Source organism: Crocodylus siamensis, chromosome 3 (genome assembly GCF_052110815.1).
Source record: "Crocodylus siamensis isolate JL-2025a chromosome 3, ASM5211081v1, whole genome shotgun sequence".
In the NCBI taxonomy this organism is placed as follows: domain Eukaryota; kingdom Metazoa; phylum Chordata; order Crocodylia; family Crocodylidae; genus Crocodylus; species Crocodylus siamensis.
The window spans coordinates 76,389,882-76,413,136 of NC_143397.1; the positions used below are offsets into that span (position 1 = coordinate 76,389,882).

The 23,255-nt window shown below is 43.1% G+C and overlaps 1 protein-coding gene across 8 annotated transcripts in view; it reads left to right on the forward strand.

Moving 5' to 3' along the window:
* Positions 1–210: 210 nt before the first annotated feature.
* SEMA4D (semaphorin 4D) overlaps positions 211–23,255 on the forward strand; it is a 159,319-nt gene continuing 136,274 nt past the window's right edge. For 4 of the 8 annotated variants that reach the window (XM_090038540.1, XM_090038546.1, XM_090038541.1 and 1 more), the window contains exon 1: positions 6,309–6,523. The gene's annotated coding sequence lies outside the window, so the exon portion shown is untranslated. Of the gene's footprint in view, positions 320–4,277; positions 4,413–6,303; positions 6,524–23,255 lie in introns of those variants that run through there. The other 4 variants (XM_090038550.1, XM_090038549.1, XM_090038542.1 and 1 more) reach the window with 3 other exon arrangements.

Here is a 23,255-nt window from a genome sequence, read left to right on the forward strand (position 1 = left end):
TTCATTCACTCTATCTACTTATTCTTTCACTCTCTCATCCAACTTGCCCTCTTATACATTCTGTTAATCGTCTGCTTATTGCTTTACCTACTTGTCCAGCCAGTCCTCAGATGCATTTATTCCCCCTTTCATAGACGTACTATATACCTACCACCTGTTCCCTCACTCACTCACTTTTGAAGTATCTATCCTCAGCTCCTGATCTAACTTCCGTGCCAGCAGGCCAGCGTAAATCCTACTCTGATTCTCCACTACTCTCCGTGAACTTCTGCTTCTGCAGCCTGCTTTCTTGTTGGATTTATCAGATAGCTTTGTTTTAGTGAGTATACTCAAAACCCTAGAGGTTACTGTCACTTTATTTTTCATTGTTTAGTCACTTTTCTTTCTGGTATGAGATATAGATTACTAAATGTCCTTCTGATATGCTGGAGAGTGCATACTTGTTGGAACATGATATCAGAGCAGGAGAAATGTTATGACTGAGCCAGGCTTTATATATTACTTCCTTGGAATACACATGAATGCGCATTCAGAAGATTATGCTCTACTTAAACTGGAGTTTTTAAAATCACGTTTCATGCATTTCTTTGGAATCCACACTATAACAACTGCTCTTAGCTGTTACAGGACCTCACTGATGCAGCACATCTTATTTAAAAGAAGGTGATGGCATTCTTTAGCAAAAAAAATGCAGTTAACATTATTTTGGTAATCCGTAGCTTTTAGCCTTATGTCTTTATTTCATATTCAGTCATGATCATTTGTTGTAAGTCTGATGAGATGTTTCATAGCTTGTATGAAAATAGTTTCTCATTTGTGTTAAGTTTGGAAGACAGAAGGCCACTTAATAATTTGTATTGTTGGACCCTTGTTGCCAGCAACAGGACTTAATGATCCACAGAAGTTAAGGTTGATGCATGTTGGAAGGATGGTGTAACAAAGGTTGTCCTTCTGCCTATGCTCTATCTGTTCCACAGGGCTGTGCAAAGCTTTGGCTGATGAGTCAATTCAGCAGAGATATGGCCTGATTTGGTGGACAAATCTCTGAATCCGAATCAAAGCAGGACACCCTTTAATATCTCCAAATCAAATTGGAACCCTCTGAATTGATTTGGAGCGATTTGGAAAGATTTGGCGATTCAGATATAGACACAGCTTTAAATGTTTCTTCTACATACCTCAAGGTACCAGGCAGCTCGTGAATGCTGTGATGCTGGGGCAGATGGAGCCTCCCACAAGAGTGCAGGGGGCTCCCCAGCGCACTCAGCGGCAGACCTGGAAGTGGGTAAGAAGCACTTCTGGTCCACCTCCGGGTCTGCCATGGAATGAGCTGGGGGGCCCCCTGTGCACCCCCGGCTCGGTGACTGGATCTGGGGGGAGGGACCAGGGGTCCTCCCGCAGCCAACTGCTGAGCCAGGAAGGGAATGGGGAGGCCCCCAGCGCGCTCCCCAGTGGACCTGGAAATGGACTAGAAGTGCTTCTGGTCCACTTCCGGGTCTGCTGCTGAGCGTGCTGGGAGCCCCCTGCATTCCTGTGGGACATGCACCAGCATTGCAACGTTCATGAGCTGTGCCTGGTACCTCAAGGTACATAGAAAAAACATTTGAAGCTGGGTCTATGGCCAAATAGCTGATTCTCTGAATCAGCATCAAATCTTCAGATTCGGATTCGGCTGAACTGAAACAGGGACAGTGATCTGAATCAACAAATCGAATCACTACCCCTGATTTGGGCCAAATCTGAATTGAATAGGGACCACTTCTCATGCCCCTACCATTGAGTAGGTAAATAAAGGGACCATTGCTTCTCAGGCTATTATCATCTTTTGCAAACACTTCATTGGGTTTAGCATGATGCACCACCCTCTTTTCTTGGTCTGCAAATGATGCCCAAACTTCAATCTAAAAAAACTTAAGTTGAGAGCAGGGAATGAAAATCATATTAGAACAGTTGTTCTCATAATCTCCATTAAATTTTATCTAGATATGTGTAACTGCAGTGATGAAATTGTGGGACTAAATGTAACCTCTCTCCTGGTTTTCATATGCTGCTGTGGGCATTTTGGATTGATCTGCAGCCTATAAGCACACAGGGAGGCTGCCATAAGCCAGAGAAGCCCCATGGTTGTACCAGTTTATATGTAGGATTGTCTCTGTTCCTGTAGCAACCCAGAATCTATCTGATTAAAACATGGAAAGTCATATTTGCTCTTCATCCCTTCGTATACTCTTCTTTGCTGTCTTATTCAGTGGATGCAGCAGATTAGCTCATAGTTTAAGGACTTGTCTATACTAGAAAGGGTTTGATAGTAGCAGCTTCTCTTATTGGAGATGCAGCTTATAAATTCTCCAAAGAAAGTAAGTTACTGCTTTTTATTTTTGTTGGCATAGTGATATAACTATAGAGTTTTTGCCTGCAGAGGTATATTAGTTTGAGATGTGATCTCTGACAAACATAGCTAAGTCATCAGAATCAGGTTTTATGAGAGCCTCCATCCTTTCTTCTAAGCTTCACCTTTTTTTTGTGCCTTTGTGTAACCATCATTTAGAAAAAACTCTAACTGTATATTTGTCATTGGCCTCTTCTAGTTCCCTGAATTAAAACTTTTTTATAGTCCATAACCCCTTTAATGTTAGCAGTGTGAGAGAATCCTTTAAAAAGGCAGGCTAGTTTAAATAAGCATGTCAGCAATATAATGTTTGATCAGGGGCCGTGGGAGGGGAATGGGATTGCTCTGTATAATAGCTGATGTGCTTTCTGTGTGTTTAACATCCTCTCATCTCTTTGGAACCCTAGCTTTTCAGTTACCTTGAGTAATAGCTTAAAATGTCAGGGTGTCTGAGTTTGCTTTCCATGTAATTTTTTTCTACCTGGAGGTGTTAGTCTGAATCTACATCACTAAAGAGACACAATTCTTATCTAATCTGAATTACGGATAGACTAAAGGTGATCTGTGAAAATACTCAACATTATTATTTTTAAAATGTGTATGCAGTGCTAGATATGAGTTTTTGGGGGGATATGGCCCTCAACAAACCAAATGCAAATTTCCAGTGAATTAAATATTTTGTTCAAACTTGCTTAGTTGGCTCCTGATGATCAGGCTAAAATAATCAAAGGACATTACAATTCCATTCCATAATGATAAAGAAGTCAGTTATCTGTGTTGGCAACACTGGTTCATTTTCCTATATAATCTAAATAGAGCAACAGTCATCAAAGGCTTGCACTAGGCATCAAAGTAATCAATAACTCATCAGTGACTCAGCTGAAGCACCCTTGGTCATATCTGTATAGTCATCAGCCTATTTCCCCCCTTTTTGTTCCCTCCATCTAAGTTGGCCTGTGCTTACAGTATGCTATAGCAATCCCAATTGTGTTTATTATTTATGAATATTGTGATAAGGCTGAGAGGCCCGAGTCAATATTTGGGCCCTGTTGTGATTTGCAGTGAGACACAAATCTAACCATCTAGTTTGAGACATTGCCTGAGTGAGTGGGGATGAACATAAGATAGGAAATGGGAACAGGAGAAAGGATAATTACAGTAGCACTAAAAGGTTTTGCACATTTTGTGAAGGCAAAAAATCTTTTTTTCTTCACATAGGAACATTTCCTCAAATGACAAACAGACAAAACATAAATGATCACCTGATTTTATTGTGTACTGCTACAAATATTTTCATTTCCTGTGCCCAGATTCAATTGTGATTTTATTGTTTGCTCCTGGAATCTAGAGGGAAACTGGGATTGACTGCCCCTTATGTAAGAGAAAAGAAAGCACAAAAGTAGAAAAGAAAAAAGCAGATGATTGAAAATGGCTAAAAAGGCAGCATAAGCCATTCTATTTAAATGGTGCTCTGACAGAGTAGTATCAGGGAGATGTCACTGCATGGCTCATTCCCTTTCCTGACTTTAGCTTATTGTTGGTCAGACCTCTTTAGTCCTCCTATTGTGGTGGTTGGTTTGCCAAGGGAGTAGGAATGTGCATTCATTGTGGGGGAAAGCCAGTAGGAATACAGCAGTGAAGAGGTCAGCTATCAAAGGCTATCCATATCTTAAATGTTGTGGAGAGGAGGAAATCACTGTAGTTTAAATACATAAAACAATTCAAACACATGCTTAACTGTACACAAATGTGACTTTTAAATGGAATTACTTTCATGCTGCAAGTTAAGCTGCAGTGTAAGTCTTCTAGGATCAGGAGAGCTGTTTCTTATAGTAGGTCTGGCTTAGTGGTATCTGAACAGCTGGACAATTCTTGTCTTGGTTCACAGATTCATAGATTGTATGGCTGGAAGGGACCTTGGAAGATCATCAGGTCCAGCCCACTGCACCAAGCAGGAAAGATAACTAGGGATCAGGTGACCCCAGCAAGGTGACTATCTAGTCTCCTCTTGAAGATTTCCCAGGTAGGTAACTGCACCACCTCTAGAGGGAGTTTATTCCACAGTATGGATACCCTGTCTGTGAAGTTTTTCCTAATGTTGAGCCTGAATCGATCTTCCAGGACTTTGTGGCCATTACTCTGGTTTTCCCCTTGGGTGTCCCAGTGAACAGTTGCTCACCAAGCCCTTATTGTACTCCCCTACTGTAGCAGTTAGCTGCTACCAAATCCCCTCTCAACTTTCTTTTCCTCAGGCTGAAGAGTCCCAGATTCCTCAGTCTTTCCTTGTATGGCTTGCCCTTTAAGACTCTGATCATACGGGTGGCTCTTCTTTGGACTCTCTCAAGTTTGTTCATGTCCTTGTTAAAGTGTGGTGCCCAGAACTTGATGCAGTACTCCAGCTACAGTGCTGAGTCGAGCAGAAGAAACACCTCCTTGGTTCTGCTGGAGATGCATCGACTGATGCATGCCAGGGTATTATTTGCCCTACTGGCTACAGCATCGCACTGCCAGCTCAAATTCATAGTTGATAGTTTCTGCCTTGGTTTTCCTTGATTGCTTCAAATACACAAACATGCTGCCTAGTTCTCATTTCTTCTTCTTGGCTCAGGTAAATAACTTCAGCATACGTCCTGTAGGCAAACCTGTAGCTAGGGCACTCATCCACGTTCAGTAGTGTCAAACGTGAGTCTCACAGCATGGGTAAGAAAGGCTGTATAAAATGGGAAAAACTTGAGTCTCACAGGACACATCTATGTGAGACCATTGCTGCACGGTAGCCTAATAACACTGAGCAGTAGCTCGCTTGTCAAAAACCATGCTAACAAGCTACTGCGCAGTTTTATTAAGCCACCGCGTAGTAACCGTCACAGAAAAACAATGCACTGGCGCTACTGTGCAGGAATTGTAGTTACGCACATTTAATTAGTACACCTTTAAAGAAGTACCAAGCTAAATGCACAGTAACTACTGGGGTGTGGGTTGTAGCCATGTTGGTCTAAGGACATAGGCAGACAAGGTTCTTTAGGTGAATCTGGTATCTTTTGTATTAGACCAGCTTAAATAGCTGGAAAAAGAAGATCACACATCAACTGCAGATGCTTCCTCAGATTGATGAAGGATTTTTCAGAAAAATGTCTTAGAAGATGTTTTCCAGCTATTTAAGTTGGTCTAATAAAAGATACCAGGTTCACCCAAAGAACCTTGTCTGCCAGTAACTACTGCACATTAATGAATGTGTAGATGCGCTCACTGCATGGGTTAGAGGGGACTTCCAATGTGACTAAGTCTCACAGTGTGGGTAAGAAGGGATGTATAACACGGGACAAACTCGGGTGTCCCCACATGGTTAAGAAGGGATGTATAAAATGGGAGAAACTGAGTCTCATGGCATGGGTAAGGAGGGATGTATAACATGGGACACTTGAGCCTCACAGCGTGGGTAAGAATGGACACATAAAATGGGACAAGCCGAGTCTCTGGCATGGGTAAGGAGGGATGCGTTAAACAGGACAAACTCGAGTCTCACCATGTGGGCAAGAAGGGACGTATGACATGGGACAAACTTGGGCCTGGGTGTGGTCAGGAGGGAGGCATCCAGGAGTCTTTTTGGCCTGTCTACTATTGAAGGCCGGGGGGGGAAAAGGGGAAGCGACAGAAAAAACGAGACAAACCCCGTGTCTGTGGCAGGAGAAAAAACTGCCTGGAAAAACTTCCCTTTGCATCCCTGGCCTTGCGAGGAGTGGCTGCGCTCCTGCAAACACCACCGCCCCGCAGCAGCGCGGAGACGTAACATGGTTTCTCCCTGTGCGCCCACAGGTCTGAGGCGAGGCGGCGGCACACGCCGGCCCTATCCCCTCCCCTCCCCGGCCCGGGGGCTGGCCGGCCCTCCCTCCCCTCTTCCCCTGGCAGGGGCGCTGGCGACAGCCCGGCTGCCCTCCCCCGGTCGCTATCACCCCGCAGCATCCCCTCCCCGCCGGGCAGCCCCCCTCCCCCGGCCGCCGCCGCCGCAGCGGCGCGGAGATCCCTCCTCCCCGCCAGCCGCCGCCATACTGCGGGGCAGCCCAAACTTGTGGCACCAAGTCCTACCCAGCCTCCTGCTGCCCGCACGCAGGGGCCCGGAGGCGGCCGCACCAGGTAGGAGCCGGCTGGGGCGGGGGGCGCGCCGCGGGGCGGGGGAGCTGCGCACCGCACCTGCGGCGGCGGGGAAGGAGCCGCCCGCGCTGCTGGGGGCAACATCGGCGCCGCCCTCCCTCGCGCGCTCCTCCCGCGCCGCCTCGCAGCCATGGGCAAACCCGCACCCTGGCACCCCCGGCCTGCCCTGCCGGCCGCACCTGTCGGAGCGGCGGGTGCCGCAGCCGGCCCTTCCCGCGGGCACCGCTCGGGAGCGGGAAGGGGCTGCGCTGCGCCGAGCCTTTGCTCCCTGCTCCTCCTGGGGCTAGGCTCCCCCGCCGACCCCGCAGTTTGACTCCTTCTCCAGTGCTCGGCAGCGGCAGGGGGCAGGGGACCAGCTGGCAATGAAGGGGGGAGGCAGAGTTGGGGAAGCAGGAGAGAAAGACACTCGCTAGGAGGGGAGGAAAACACTGGAGCAGGTCACCCAGAGAGGGGAGAAGCTCCATCCTGGGCGGGGGGGGGGCTTCAAACCCTGGTTAGACAAAGCCTTGGCTGTGGTGATCTGGTTGGGGAGGGTCCTGTCTGGAGCAGGGGGTCACATCTAGTTCCTCCCCCTGCTCTAGCCAGGGTTTGAAGCCCCCCCCCAAGGCAGGATCCTCATTTTCTGTGATTCCTTAAGAATAGAGATCCCAAGTAGGATGGCTATCACCCATCCTCTGTTGATACAAAACTGGATGCCTTTATGTCCTCTATTTTTCTCTTGAAGAGAAGAATAGATATTAAGGCATCAGGTTTCGTATCCATAGAGGACAGAGTAGCAGAAAACCAGAATGTCAGTGGCAATGCGTAGGGGGTGCACAGGGGTGCATGTGCACTCCCTGAGAGCGCTGGTTAACCCCCTGACAGGCCTCACTCCCCACTTAGAGGGCAGGCAGGCCAGAGTGTCGGTGGGCCCCCCCCGCAAGTGCTGGCTGGGGGTGGGAGCGCTGGACAAAGCGCCGCAGCCATTTCTGGGAGTGCCACGGCCACTTCCCAGTTGGCACAATCGGCTGGAAGGGGACCCTCCTCCCCCAGTTGGCGAGATTGGCCGCAGGGGGACTCTGCTGGTCCCTGACTGGTCATTGGGGGGGCATGCGCCCCCCCGACTAAGGTGGCATCAGCCACCCATGTGAATGTCCTCTGTGATGGCCACCCTATTCCCAAGCTGGCTGTCCCTGCCTCTGCTCTGCCTTCACATTTGCAGGCAGGCAGGGGTTTTACCCCATGGTCACATTGGGACAGACTCGGGGGCGGGTTGCCTCCCTCAGGCAGGGACATGGCCCTCTACCCAGGATCTCTTGAGCATATATTGACAGCCTCCTATAGAAGCTCAATGTTGGCTGCCCTGGTTCCCTGTGCTTTACCTGTGGCAGGCTAGGGTGCTGGGTCTGTGTTGGGTGGATGATAGTCTTATGTTTAGGCTATGGTTTGGATAGGGATGATCCTGCTCCAGGGTGGGGTTTGGACTCCTAGATCAATGGTTTTCAACTTTTTTTGTACCAGGACCCATTTGTAAACATTGATGGCCAGTCCCAACCCATTGCCGCTCACTCCTGACCTGCTGCCCCCAGCTAGCCAGCAAGCAGCCCCTTGCAGGCTGGAACTCTGCCAGCCTGCAGGGGAAAAGCCACAGTTTCCTACATTTTTCTTCTTTAAAGGAGAATCCATTTTTAAAGTTTGTTCACAACCCTTTCATATATTCTTGCGACCCACGGGCTAAGAAACACTGTCCTAGATCACCTCTGGGGTCCCTTCCAGCCCTACTTTTCTGTGATTCTATGATTTGGCATCTTGCTGTCACCTTCCCTGAAGGGGCTGGGTGAAGCTGCACCAGAGGGTCTTGCCTGTTCACCTGTGCCCCTTTGCTCGCTAGGAAGGGACACTCTGCCTGGTGTCCGGTGAAGGTGCTCATCATTTGGGAAGGGCTGCTGAGCAGCAGTAGGTAGTGTTAAAAGCAGTTAAATCTCTTGTGTCAAGATAAGGTATTGGCTCTGACTTTGGATAGTGCAGTTTGCCCCTAATAACTTATTGATTAGATTTATACGCCACCCTTCCTAGCAGATGTGCAGCTTATGTTAAGAAACAGAGTAACTTAAAATCAGGAGAGAGACAAGAGAACAAAAAGTAAAGGGAGCTAGAATATCCCCCCACTAAACAACAACTCGTCCTAGCTTACAGTGCTTTTGAAAGATGTCCAGGCTGTGGCTTTGGTGAGCCTCAACAGGGAGGGGAGTTCCAGGGATGAGGAGTAGCTGTGGAGAAATACCTTCCATGTTGGCCCCTGATGGTACTTGCAGGAGTCTGCTTTCAACTGACCTTAAGGATTGTGATGGGGCATGAAAGAGAAGGTGATTTCTTAGATATGTAGGGCCTAAGCCATTTAAGGGCCCTCTGGGACAAAACTAGCATCCTGAATTGTATCCAGAAACCTGTTGGGAGCCAGTTCGGATTCAGAAGTACTGAAATTAATGTGTTCCTAGCAACCCGCCCTTGTTGGAAGGTGGGCTCCTGGCAGCTCCCCCCGGCAGAAGGTAGGTGTTGCATTCTGCACCAGTTGCAGCTTCCAGACAGTTTTGCAGGGCAGGCCTATGTAGAGCATATTGCTTGAGGTCTAAGCCTTGAGGTTACAAAGGCATAGAGAATGATGGCCGGATGGAAATCTGAAAGAATTCTGAAAGAACCAGATGAAGTTGGCGAAAGGTGCCCCTAGCCATGATCACCACCTAAAGATGCAGGTTGCTGTAGAGCACTGGTCTCCAAAGTGGGGTGCACAAGACGATCCATTGGGGTGCGGGAAGAAAATATTAGAACTTCTATTTCTATTTATATAAATATACTTATATTGGGGGTGCGTGTGCAAAATTTTTTTACTGATAGGGGTGAGCAAATATAAATATACATATATTGGGGGTGCGTGCTCAAAAATTTTTTACTGATAGGGGTGCGCAATCAAAAAAGTTTGGAGACCACTGCTGTAGAGGATCCAGGAGTACCCCCGAAGAACTGGAATGACAAAGGCAGGCTAAATCCAATTAGTGATAGGTGTCCTAGTCCCCACTCTTCCCAGAGTCAAGTGGCCTGCTCACTACTATCACCTGTGTCTTGTCTGAATTCAGTGTTAGTTGGTTCACCTGTGTCCAGTCCCCAACTGCAGCCAGGCAGTGGAAAAGCGGTAAAACTCTGGGGTCAGGGTCAGAAGAGGAGGAGAAGTGGAGCTGAGTTTCATCAGCTTATGGATGGCTGGTCTTCCAGTAGAAATGGAAAGACTAGTGTGGAATCTTGATATTTTTACTCAGACTTCCTGGTTTACACCTTTCCATTCCCTGGTTTACACCCTTTTTCAAGTCCCACACTTCGATTTTGTTTTAATCTTTGAATGCTCTGCCTGATATCTAAGACATCATTGTTCAGTTCATAGCCCTTCCTGATTACAGCTGGATTAGTTGGGCACTAAATATCAGAGGCTGGTCGTGCACATTTGGTTGCTGCTCTGATAGTTTAGTTTAAATTCTTATAATTATTATGTACTTTTCTGATGAACTGTTTAACTATCATTTTATTAGAAAAATGCAAGTAAGGCAATATGTTGTTTGGTGAAGATCAGTGACTTTGTGTAGATGGAAGGCTTCATTTGGGCAGACACAAGTTCAGAATGGGGGCAGGGTTTGCCAAGTCAGGGTAGGAAGAGCCTGTCCTAGAATAAATTATTAACAGCAGAAATAGGGAAGTAGCAGCCGTGGTACTTTCCCTGCATATGTCGGATGCTGTGTGGGTTGAGTAGGTTGTTGCCAACTTGCAGAGAGCAACTTTGAATGAACTAAGTTTTCAGAGTACAACTCAACAGCAATAGTTCAGTCTGTAGGAGTGCATAGGAAGAAAGGCTATGGGATAGGCCACTGCATGTATTGTGGTAAAAAAGAAGAAAAACAGGTGTCACACTTACTCTGGCTGTAGAAGATCTTTCTTGTTACTACTTTCTTGTTACTTGGGTAGGCAGGAGAGCTTAGCTCCTAAAAGAACCTGTACAAAGTTTGCTGCAAAATGTTTTTTGCAGAGACCTGTATGTCATCATATCTACCCTGGCAAGTTCAGAGGTGCTTTTTAAAAGGAACAGCTAAAGCCATACTAGTTGTTTAAGCTGGAGGGAGAAAGGGCAAATGACTTTATTCACAAAGGATGAAGTCTTTGATTCCTGTTCCTGAGGTTAAGGGCATTTAGTATTTTCCACTTACTTCTAAGTCTGGGTCACAGTTTTACCAGACATGGAGATGTGCAGGTAAAGATTTGCCTGGAGAGTTGGTTTTTTATAATAGTAAGTTGTGGCTTACTTTTCTGTAATGATTATTGTTTAAGCATATTTGTAATGTTGGTTAAATCTTTTTATGCCTTTGGATGGGTACAACTGCCAGCTGCCAAAGTAGAATACCTTTAAACTTTTGGGGCTGCTTCTGAGCTTAACTCATACTAATTGCTCATATGAATTGGATGCCCTGTGATTTTTTTAAGTAGGACACTTGCCATGGAACAAGGTTTCAGAAGGACTGGAAGGGGTGGTTAGCCATGCTTTCATGTTGCAGTGGATTGTGTGTTCATTCTAACTTGGTCCTTTTAGTGCCAACATGTGACCTCCATCATAGTGCCTTTTTGCATGGGCATTAGTTGCATTTTGTCTTGTGACTTTCACTGTAGTGTCCATTACAGGATATTACTGTTTTGTTTTTTTAATTAATTTCTTTGAAAATAATAAATTCTTTGAATTGTAATGAAATAACCTGCATGCATTACGTCTGGGAATTGATTATTGTTATAGCTAAACCTTGCCTTATACCATCCGGCTTGCAAAAAGTGATCAGTTGATATGTTTTGATTTTATCAAAGAAGATTCTGTTTGATTCAGCGAAGATAGTATTGATACAAGACTAGCACTCTGGAACGTTATTTAGGTTTTAAGTTCTTTTATAGATTTAATTATTTCTCTTCATTAAATAAGACAATTTCAAGGAGTAGTTGTTATAACTTTTTTTGGTGTGAAAAAGTAAAGTGTTTCTTGTTGAAATGATACAGAATGCTACAAGTACTCAAGGGAATCTTTTTAAAAATATTTATTGAAAAGTCATCTAGAACTGACAGTAAAGGAAAGCTATACTTTACAATAATTCAATTAACATAACTTGCAAATCTAGGATTTTCCAAGTCTTAATCAGAACCATATTTTTCTTTGATTTTTTTTACATGCATGTAAAGGTAATTTCTCAGTGCACAAGTCTATGGATGCTTTGTAATCTTATACTAGGATTTTCTATTAAAATTAAGTTTACTTAGTTGTATTTTTTTTTTACACTGGTACATCTTTAGGCAATGGATGAGGCAGTAAAATCAAGATGGCATGATAGGATAGTGACTTGAAAGAAAAAATGTGTAATTGTTTTGTTTGCTTCTTCATAATGTCCTGTGAATTTGTTTTCACATGCACACACATTCTGTTTGTGTCCCACTAGAGAAGACCTGAATTCTATTTTGAAGGAGGAGGTATCAGGGAGGATGGCTGGAGGCATTCATTGATTGCTTTCTCTGAAATTTTCCATAGGCTTTCTCATCTCTCTTCCTTGTTAACCTCCAGTTTTGCTGGTGGCACTGGAACACTGCAAACGGCAGTCACCAATTTAGCTTTCTTTGCAAAACAAGAGCTGTTGCAATTCTGAGATTTCTTTGGAAATAAGTCTTCAGAAGGGCAGTTAAGTGTACTTTCCTGTATATTTCAGCAGTACATTTTTTGTGTTAGTAAGCAGAAGAAAACACTGATTATAATAAATGTATTTAGGGCTGTAGATAAAAGAGGTAACAAAGAATATGCTGAAATCAGTGGTTAAGGACTAACTTGCGAAACAGCTCTCCAGGATGTGAAAATTTCTCATAATGATGTACAGTCATTCTTTATTTGATAGCAGATTTCTTATTTCCCCACAAACACTTCATCCTCTCTTTCTTCTGTGTATGACAGTGAACTAACTCATTACCCACGAGGCATGCTACATAGTGATCCTCTTAAAAATTAGCATTAGCCTACATCTGAGTCAAATCCAGGGGGGATTGAACACTGCAGTGAAATTAGTACCTGTTGGCCTCATTGCAAGGACAAGCAAAAGCCATAGGTTGGTTTCACTAGGTCATTGTCTCCAGATTAAATTTTTGGGTATGCAATATGTCCTGTGTGCCTATGCATTACTTTATTTATTTACTATTTATTTATTTATTCATTCAGTTTTATATTCCTCCCTTCCTAGCCAGGGCTCAGGAACTTGATTTCTATGTTTGTACATAACAGTTCATGTGCAATGTTGCTTATACATGTTGTGGGCCAGTTATATGAATATGTAAAGGCAAAACCAGGGACCAGTTCACAGGGGGACCTGGGAGGCTTTGACGCTTCCTGGTGCTTGCATCCAGGAATGAGGGACAGGGCAGGAAAATACAATCAAAAGAGTTGGTAAACACAGGGAAGCCAGGTATTAGGTCAGGGTCTCCTGCAAATACTGTCTCCAAGCTCATAGTTAGGGCTCCAGAGAGAGAGCAACACCTTACTGTAAGCTGGAGGAAGTCTGTAGTTGTTGAAGCTGCACAATCATGGGCAGTGTGTGCCTAGCAGGAAGTTTGGCACACTCATGCATTGGTGTTATGTCCAGCTTCATGAATTTCCCTGCTGTTTTTGTGGGTCACAGATAGCTTTATAGAAGGAAAACTTTACACAAAACATTACTGAATTTAAAACAAAACAAAACAAATTGAACCAAGGCATATTCAAGGGCTGACCTAAACTTAGCTTCTATTTTTTGTATGTGCAAGTCACTTGCATGCAGATATTTTACTTATGTATGTGATAGAGTTTTGCACGTGTAAATGTAGTTGTTCATGATTTTTGTGAACAAATAATGCTGTGTGAATTCAGTTACTTGTGTACACACAGCATTCATGGAGGCAGAATTTGAAGAAAAGCTGATCCTTATTCTAATTAGCATTGAAAGAGACTGAGGATGTTTTATAGCCTTCCATGTGTTCGAATAACAATGCAGGATATAGCTCAAAGGTTCAGAGAACTGAATAGACTTTGGCAGATTTATATTTGGCTTCTTTCTCTTTCTAGTTTTCTTGTATAGTTTGAGAAAAAATAAAAAAGAGCAGGACTAGAATGTAGGGTTTTAGCTGTGGTTTTAGAGTTCATATTTGTTTTAAAAAAATGTTACATAGCTAAATTTGGAATATTTGCCCAGAATGCTTGGCTTTACTGTGCTGCAGAATGAACTTTTTATAAAAATTTAATCATTTTAAAGTTAAAAAAGAAATGCAAAAATCCCGGTAGTATCTAATATAGAAATATATCTCTCCTTCTAATGGTCTGTTTTGATGATGTGAAGGAGCCAGTTCATAAAGCCAGTCTCAGTGCAGTTCATAAGTCCGCTTTACAAATTTTCAGTCTGTGCTTATTTACAGATTCAAGCTATAAGAAAATCAAAACCCTACCAACATGAAGTGATGTAGTATTCATAATTGTATTTATTCATAGCAGTGCTCTGTTCCATGCCTCTCCTATTTTATCACTTCTATAATTTGTTCAGATTCTGGTTATTCAATCATGTTTTCAATAAAATCTTTTAATACAACAGAAGTAAAACATGTCTGAAATCCTGCAATTCAGATGACAAATGGCACCCTACTCCCTGATGTGACGCCTGATTTCTAAGCAAACTCTGACATGTTGTGACAAAAAAAATGAGTTTATTAAGTTTTTGGGGCCTTAAAACGTACTTTTCCAGAAAAATTGCAAAATCAGCTTGTGAGGTTTCAGTGGCTTATTTGCTGTTGCTGCAGCACTAGCTTCACCATGAATGTCTAGTTACGGCTTATAATTTTTTCTAAGCTAAGGGAAATTGTAAAAATACATTAGGTAGAGGAGAAGTTTAAAAGAACATTGAACTTATTTATATTTGTTAAATTGAAAGTAACTTTCTTGTGAAACTGCTCACTGCTACTGACTTCAGCGTTCAATTCCCTTGCCATAAGAGGAACTGATCAATTTAGATAAATCCTAGTAATGCAGAAATGGGCTTTGACAAAATACTGGAAAGTTGACTTGCTGTGTTAAATGGGAAAAACACTATATTTACAGGTGCAGTGCTATATGGAGATACCTAAACTGGTTCTAAACAGGTAGTGGAAGTGCTACAGTCACGTTACCTTGGCACTTTTCCCTAGCTGAAAAACAAAGTGGGCATTTGCACACATTTGTGCCACAGTCCTGAGCACTTCTAAAAGTTCCAGCACTTCAGTGCATGCAGTTGTACAAGTGGTGAAACAGCACTTCATGGAAAGTGTTTTAGTTCAAAAGCGCACTGCTGCCATGTTCTGTATGCTGATGCACATTTCGTCACATAGACAACTGCATGTGATGCAGTGCAGTGCATGTCAGCTCACTTGTGGAGCAGACTCTGATCCGCCAGATCTCTGGTGTGTTGCAGGATGAAAAGGTATGTATATAAATGACCAGTATGTTAAACTGGGCAGAGTGCTATGCTAATACTTTGCTTAGCCAAGGAGAAGTGCTAAACTAATGTGGCCACAGTCTTATTGCTACCAGAACTACTTTGGGTATACACACATGGCACTGTAGTGTGCCCTATAAATATACTCCTGGTTCTTGTAAGCTGTAGTAGTTTACTAAATGAGTAAATAAAAGTAAAGAATTAAAATAGCAGCTGACTCTACATTGCAGTGTAGAATAACTACGTGGGTTCTGTCTGCGAGATAATCATACAGTATATCAGCTCTTCAGAACAAGTTCAAATCTTGCAGAAAAATGATTATATTATAAGGAAAAAAAAGATTTCACTTAAACATCAATGTTAAAATGGCAAACATTTGTCTTGATTTAAAAAAAAAATGTACTAATGCCATACCCAGTCAAATGCTTGAGCGGATAGGCTTTAAATTACTGCCTAATGTTGGTTAGGTCTTTCAGGAGAGAAGTAGTAGTTTCAAGGAAAACTTTAAGTATATAGGGAACTCATTTAAATAACTGCCTGTATTATCTAAGTCAAGTAGGCATCTAAAGTTATGTTGCGGTGCAATGCATAGCTTAATCTGAAAGGATAATTATTATTTCACCTTAATGGAAGACTGTATTTCATGTCAAATTTGATGTTTGTGTTTAAATGGCAAGGCTCTGATGACCAAATCTTGTCTTGGGTTACAAATGTCTGGTCTTGGTTAATTCCTGGTAGACTTGGTAGTGTGTGGATATCTGTAGATCTGAACCCTTATGTTTTTCCTGTGCGTTTGATCAGTTCTGGTTAGTGTTGGTTAGGTCAGCTGTTTTACTGCATTTTTAAAGGCTTTTTCCAGTCAGATTTAGGTTCTTTATTCTATGGCCTATCTCTTGTGGTAGGGAAATCTTGTATGACTAGAAAACAGTGACCAAAAAAAAGGTGTTAAAAAAATCACTTCATTTTGTGACCAGCTCTGTATATGCAATAGAAATCAAGCCTTTGAGGAAATGAAAATGAAATATTTCGGGAAGGGTGAAAAATGTATGTAGACTTTCTTTGGGCCAGGACATCTTTTATTAAAATAGAGGGTGGGTTATTTAATGTCTCCTGTCTTCAATGTTATAATTTATAGCCTTTGTGAAATCCTCTGAAGACTCTATTGATATAAACTATATTCTTCATACCACAAATATTAATACTCTTAGTTCACCATATCTTAATTTTTCAATCAGATTTCCTGTATTTGTCAGTGGTCCTAGATTTCAGCTTTATAAGATGTTCGTAACTTTCCTTTTCCTTCTCCTTTAGAAAATACATCCTTTCTTACTTTAATTAGCTGTTTTTTGGTGGTTTGAATAATTTTTTTCTCCTGATTCCTAATGCAGTTGGATTATCCTAAAGAAGGATGGTTAAGTTGGGGATATGACTCAGCTGGCTTATTTTTAATGGATGCTTAAATTGGTGATAAAAGTTGCCTGTCTCTTGTTTTGCCCATCTAGTTCAGGTTTGCCTTGGCTTGGAGGAACGCAAGTTGTTGAACATGAAGGCGGCCTGGGTCTACACTGAGAAGACTTTGCCAGTCTTGTTATATTATCATGGCAAGATGCTCTTAATTTGGATACACCTTAAACTTGCAAAATTATGATTTTGTGTTCCCACAGCTCAAGCTAAATAAGGTATCTCAGGTAATGTTCAGGTTTGCTGCTGGAGGGTAGGCATTTTTGGCAGAATGCTTCAGTCATGATTGACATATTTTACAATAGACTCCAGACTTACAGTTATGTAGCAAAAGAATATACCTTGTTACAGTTAAATGGCTTTGATTCTCTGATCTGTTTTACTGGCATCTTTACCAGGATAGCTAAATCTTAGCCTCTGAATAATTGCTTAATAAGATAGCTCAGTTTATTCTGCCAGTTTTAACTTTGTGCCCCAGGGAGGCATGGCCGTTGTTTCGAATGTGTGGGCCGGCCCAGTATTTGGATTGCAATCTGTGTAGGATCATAGGAAAGTAGGGATAGAAGGGACGGACCATCATCCCTGACTAAATGATTCCAGCAAAATGTCTGTCCAACCTGTGCTTGAAAATTTCTAGTGATGGATATTCCACAATTTTTCTAGGTAGCCTGTTGCAGTGCTTGACCATCCTTGTCAAAAAGTTCTTCCTAATTTCCAACTTAAACTTCTCTGCTGCCACTTGAGACAGTTGGTCCTACTCCTGTCTCCTTCAATCACAGAGAAAATCCTGTCTCCATCCTTTTTGTAATTGTCCTTCAGGTATTTGAAGATTGTTATCAAATCCCCCTTTTATGTTCTCTTCTCCAGACTAAAAAGCCCTAGTTTTTTGGAAAGAAAAGGCTAACCTTTCCTCCAAGTCCTGTTTCCCAGGCCCATGATCATTTTTGTCGCTGTGTTGGGCTCTTTCTAAACTGTCCATGTTCTTGAAGTGTGGGGCCCAGAACTGGACTCACAGGCCTCACTTGTGCTGAATAGAGCAGAAGAATCCTTGACTTGCAAGTGGCACTCCTGTTGATACAGCCCAATATGCAGTATGTGGCCTTTTTTTTGCAACAAGAACACACTTGGCTCATATTCAGCTTATGGTCCACTGTAGCTCTTTCTCTGCAGTACTGCAACCTAGCCACTCATTCTCCATCACTATTTGTGCAGGTGAAAGGATATATTTAAAAAGTAAGAAACAGCTCTTTGGAGTCCAATAAAAGAAATTCTTGGGAACATTTTACTTTTTGTTTTTAGGCTTGCATAACATCTGCCATATTTTACCTGACATTGTCCCCTTAGGCAGCTTTATTAACATAAAGTCCTGGTGGTCAGCCTTTAAACAAGAGTTCTTAATAATAGACTGAATAAGTATTTATTTAGCATTGCTTTTATTTTGAAACATAATTTTGCTGAGGTTATAAACGGCTACTTAAGTGGATCCACTTATTTACTTCACCTAATCAGCATCCTTGCTTTTTTTTTATTTTTAGATTACAGTCCTGTGAACAGTAGCTGAAGTTAATTAGACCCTGGCTTGAGTAATTGGCTGGACTGTGGTTTTACTATTACCAAAATCTGGAATGTCTGCTCTTAGGAGTTTGTTAGAGAATTACAGAGGCTGCTGGAGACACTAACTTGTTAGAAGTTGCAATGAGGGTGAAAGGCTGTGCATGTGTTTATGAGAGCATGAATTTGGTTGGAATTTATTGTCTTATAGTTTCATAGTTTGTAGGGTTGGAAGGGACCTGAGCAGATCATCAACCGACCCCACTGCCATGGCAGGAAAAAGTATTGGGGTCAAACGACCCTGGCAAGGTGTTCATCTAGCCTCCTCTTAAAGACCTCCAGGGTAGGAGCCAGCACCACTTGGCTTGGAAGTTGGTTCTGGCTGCCCTGACAGTGAATCAGTGCCTTCTGATGTCTAATCTAAATTTATTCTCTGCCAGCTTGTGACCATTTTTTCTAGTCACTCCTGGTAGTGCTTGGAGGAACAGGGACTCCCCCAGTGCCTGCTGGTCCCCTCTGACTAGCTTGTAACAGGCCACTAGATCCTCCCTCCGCCTTCTTTTGTGGATGCTGAACAGGTTCAGGTCCCATAGCCTCTCCTCCTAGGGCCTACCCTGCTGCCCCGTGACCATGCAAGTGGCCCTCCTCTGAACCTTCTCCATGTTGTCCACATCCCTCTTGAAGTACGGTGCCCAGAACTGGATTCAGTACTCCAGCTGCGGCCTGACCAGTGTCACATAGAGGTCCCACTGCCTGACCAGTGTCGTCTGCAAATTTGAACAGGGTGCTTTTTGGCCCCTCATCCAAGTTGCTGATGAAGATGCTGAACAGTGCGGGCTCGAGGACCAAGCCCTGGGGGACCCCACTGCCCACATCCCTCCAGGTCAAAAATGACCCGTCCACCACCACTCTCTGGGTATGGCCCTCCAGCCAGTTAGTGACCCATTTGACTGTTGTTGCAGCAAAGTATATAGTAAGAGATGAAGATTCTCTACAGTTGTATATGCCATAATTATAGGCATTGATTTTGATTCTGTAGGTGAGTGGGGATTCATCAGGTGGATTCAGTTGTAAATGAGGATGTTTGCTGAGTTCTTCAATGGAAGCTGCTGTTGGAAGCTTTATAGCAATCACAGAATATGGAAGTAGAGAGAAAATCCATTCTGAAATTTGAGCACTAGCTATGTAGGTTAATATACCTTGCCTGTATGATTTCCTTCTAACACAGAATTTTGGTGTACAAGAGTTCCTGAAAGTGCTGTTGTGGCCAGTAAGCTGAGTTGGCTACTTTTTATCTGCCATGCTGAAATTGCATAAATCTCCAGGAGGCAAAAGTTGCCCATTTCTATTTCCACACAAATGGTTGCACAACTACTGAATTTCTAGTAAGAAATATACATATTTACTTTTCCTTCATTGCAATTATAGGTGTTATTACTGCAGTACCTATTTATCAGAAAATGAACCCGTTAGTATATTAGAAATTTAGATGTGGTTAAAAATAAAAACGGAGTTGTTACTTAAGGAAATGATTAATCCTGATGGTGGGAACTGGTGAGTTGACTGCTGACCCTGGGCTTGCTGTGCATGTGGCACATGAGCCCACCGTGGACCATGTGCTGCCTGTGGTGCACAGGCTAGACCTGGTGCTGCAGGAAGCAGAGAGCCAGTTGGGGTGCTGCATAGTGAAGTGGGTTTTATCCCAGTACAACTCACAGACCAGCTTAGCAACCCTCATGCAGCTTTGTGCCAAGTTGCCAAGACTGAACCGCTGTGCTACATTCAGGGCACATGGTGCCAGGCTCAGCCCATGTGCCACATGTAGCACAGGGTTGAGCGTGTGGGGTCTGTTCTGCATCCTGTGGGCCAGGTCATATGGGTCCATGGGCTGGAATCAGCCTGTGGGCTCTTTGACACTGTTGGGCTAAAGCAATTATATATACATTGATATATATACATATATATATTTTTAAGAGTGGTAATTGGAATTGTTTCTCCAACCGTTTTAAAGTAGCCGATAAAAATATTCTTAACATGATAAATAACACAGTTTATGGTGAGATTAATTACCACTGGTATTTTATCCCTCGCATATGAGGACTGGCTTGGTACACAATAACCAATCCCAAATGCATGCTAAATCTCATGTACATTTTGTATTTGAAGGAATTTACAATGGTAGAGATGATATGGTCGAAGTTAGGTATATTGGTATTTGAATTCAATTTGGATGCCCATGAATATATTTTCTGTAGTCAAAATTAAATGCACTTTCCAATTTGGTGATACTGATATTTCACAACTCATGTGGTTCTGTTTGCCTATCTAAAATTGATTCTGGAAATATCTTCCTGCTCCTGCCTTTAAAATAGGCCTCTTCTGTGTGTAAACTGATCACACAGTAAATGGTATATGTTGATATTTAAGAATTCCCCTGAGATTTTTAATAACACTCCTCTGGCTAAGCTGACAAACTTCCCAATGGGGAAAAACAACCCTTGCTTCATTACAGGTCTCCTGTTCTTTAATTTAATTGTTGGCTTTTATGAGCTTTATAATTCCTCTGGCTGTGTGTCTGCCTGTGTTTCCTTTCATAGTTCAGCCAGTATCAGCTGGAATAGGATGCAAATTATTTTTATTGCTGCATTTTGGGAAGTGTTTTATCTTAGTAGAACGTAAAATGATAATTAGCATCTAATAGCTTCTTATATTCATAGATTTCTTTTTAATAAGGATGAAGAAGAATGTTAGTCCTGTTTGTAAGATTTGACATGGTGACCTGAAAAGCAGAGTCTAGGAAAAGGACTTGAGCATTTACAGTAGGTAACTAGTTGAAAAGGAACTGCTGGGACACTCCAGTTAAGGTGAATGTGCTCTCCTCTGTTAATTCTGATGGTCTAAATGGGCCCAGAGAGCCAGAGACGTAACAGAGGTGGTTAATGTGATCCTATCATTGTACATCGCTAAACAGTTACGTGAACTTAAAATCTCACAGCAGAGAGACCTTAGGCCTGCTTAGTGCCATGGCAACAACCATCATTAAAATTCTTTAACCGTTTAAATAAAGATGCAGAAGAAAGAAGGATAAACCTTTTAAAGCATTAAACATGGAAAGCATATTGAAGGCATTCGTGTAACATATTCACATTCCCTTAATTTGTAGAGAAGCTTTACAGGAAACCCCTCTGTTTGACAGGCTTTTTAGATTATTAACTATTAATTTATTAGATTATTTTAGGTATTAGCTAGAGGAAAGCAGAAAATAAAGTGAGAGAGTCTGTAGCTGCAGTTGCTGTTTTCATTAAAGTATGATCCTGTTTCACTGAAAACAGAAACAAAAGGAGACAAACCCATGGTAAGGAAGGAAAAATATAGCTTCTTTCTGTAGTACTGACTCCTACTGGCTGTCTCCCTGCTGGAGAAACATGGACCGGACACATCCACAGTGAGACGTGAAACTTGTACCACCATCAGGCCATGTAAGATACTGCTGTGATCCCATGATAAAAGAACAATGTGGCAAATGATGCAGTCACGGCTGCCTAAGCCAGACCGTTAAACAGATGGCAGAAAGAGAATTAAGAAGGAAAGGAATGTGTGAGGAATGAAATGACAATAGGAACGCTAATCTTGTTCCAGCAGGTGTTGGGGATTTAGCCAGGGTAAATGGAGGTAGCCATGTCATCTTCCTCTTGCTCAGCCTGGTCAAGACATCTTTAATGATTTGGATGGCGTAGGCCCAAGAATCCCAGATCACCAGAATAGGAGGTTGATAACAACCTTAATAGTAAAGCTTTATTTTTGCGCTCCCAGTCCTCCTGGCATCCAGGTCAAATTCAGCTACCTTCTGGCTGGCTTGCTAAATTAAGGATGTCAGGGAGGGTGGTAGGCAGAACAGTCAATGCTCTCATTTGTTTACTGAATTAGGTCTAGCTTCTGTCATAGGAATTAATTTCCAGTCTTAGCAAATTGACTTGCAGTCTTAAGCTCTCCTTTTTCACAAGGTATATGATTTTAATGCAGTTTTTGGGTAGTGGCAATAGATGATTCTGTTCAAATTAATGCAGCCTTTGCATCCTTATTTTGTGTTCACCTTTGAAAGGAATTATATGCAACAGGCTAAATAAACTGTCTGGAGTTAACAGTAGTTCCAAAGTACAGGTTTTTCAAAAGCAGATACTTAGATTCAGGTGGTGTAAAGTTTTAGTGAGACCATTTCTGGAATATTTTGAAAGGATATTTGTAAATTTGATGGAGGTCAGAATTGTTCCATTTGGCCCACTGGGCTACAGAAGTTATGGGGGGGGGCATCAGGGGCAGCATCCACAGCTCCACACTACCATTCAAATGCAGCCCCCCACCCTTATGCTCCTATCTGTGCTGCAGCTGCCCAGATGCACTCCTGACCTGCGCTGCTGCCTGAATGTGGTTCCATGCTACTGTCTGAACCCCATCCGGTGCCACTGCATGGCCCTAACTCTGTATTGCCATCCTGCTAGATTTCTGCACCACACTGCTTTTCAATTGCAGCCCCACAGTACTGCCAGTTCCCAGACGTGTTGCCACCCAAATGTGGCCATGCTGATCTGGCCTGAGAGAATCGTATGATATGGGGTCAGCAGGGCAGGCCTTATGAGGAGAGGCTATGGGACCTGAACCTGTTTAGCCTCCACAAGAGAAGGTTAAGGGGGGACCTTGTGGCCTGCTACAAACTGGTCAGGGGGGATCAGCAGGTATTGGGGGAGTCCCTTTTCCCCCGTGTGCTGCCAGGAGTGACCAGGAATAACGGTCACAAGCTGGCGGAGGGTAGGTTTAGATTAGATATTAGGAGGCGCTACTTCACAGTCAGGGCGGCTAGGGCCTGGAACTGGCTTCCAGGGGAAGTGGTGCAGGCTCCTAGCCTGGGGATTTTTAAAAGGAAGTTAGATGAGCACCTTGCCGGGGTCATCTGACCCCGGTGCTCTTTCCTGCCAAGGCAGGGGGTCGGACTAGATGATCTACCTAGGTCCCTTCCGACTCTAGCTACTATGAAACTATGAAGCCCCTGCAGTCCAGATCTGGCCTGAGGCTCTGGGTAGGTTTGACTCCCCTGCTTCAGGAGACTCATGTTTCCAGCAAGAGGATTTGAAGGGAATAGCCTGTCCCTTATTAAAACAATATAATTTTAG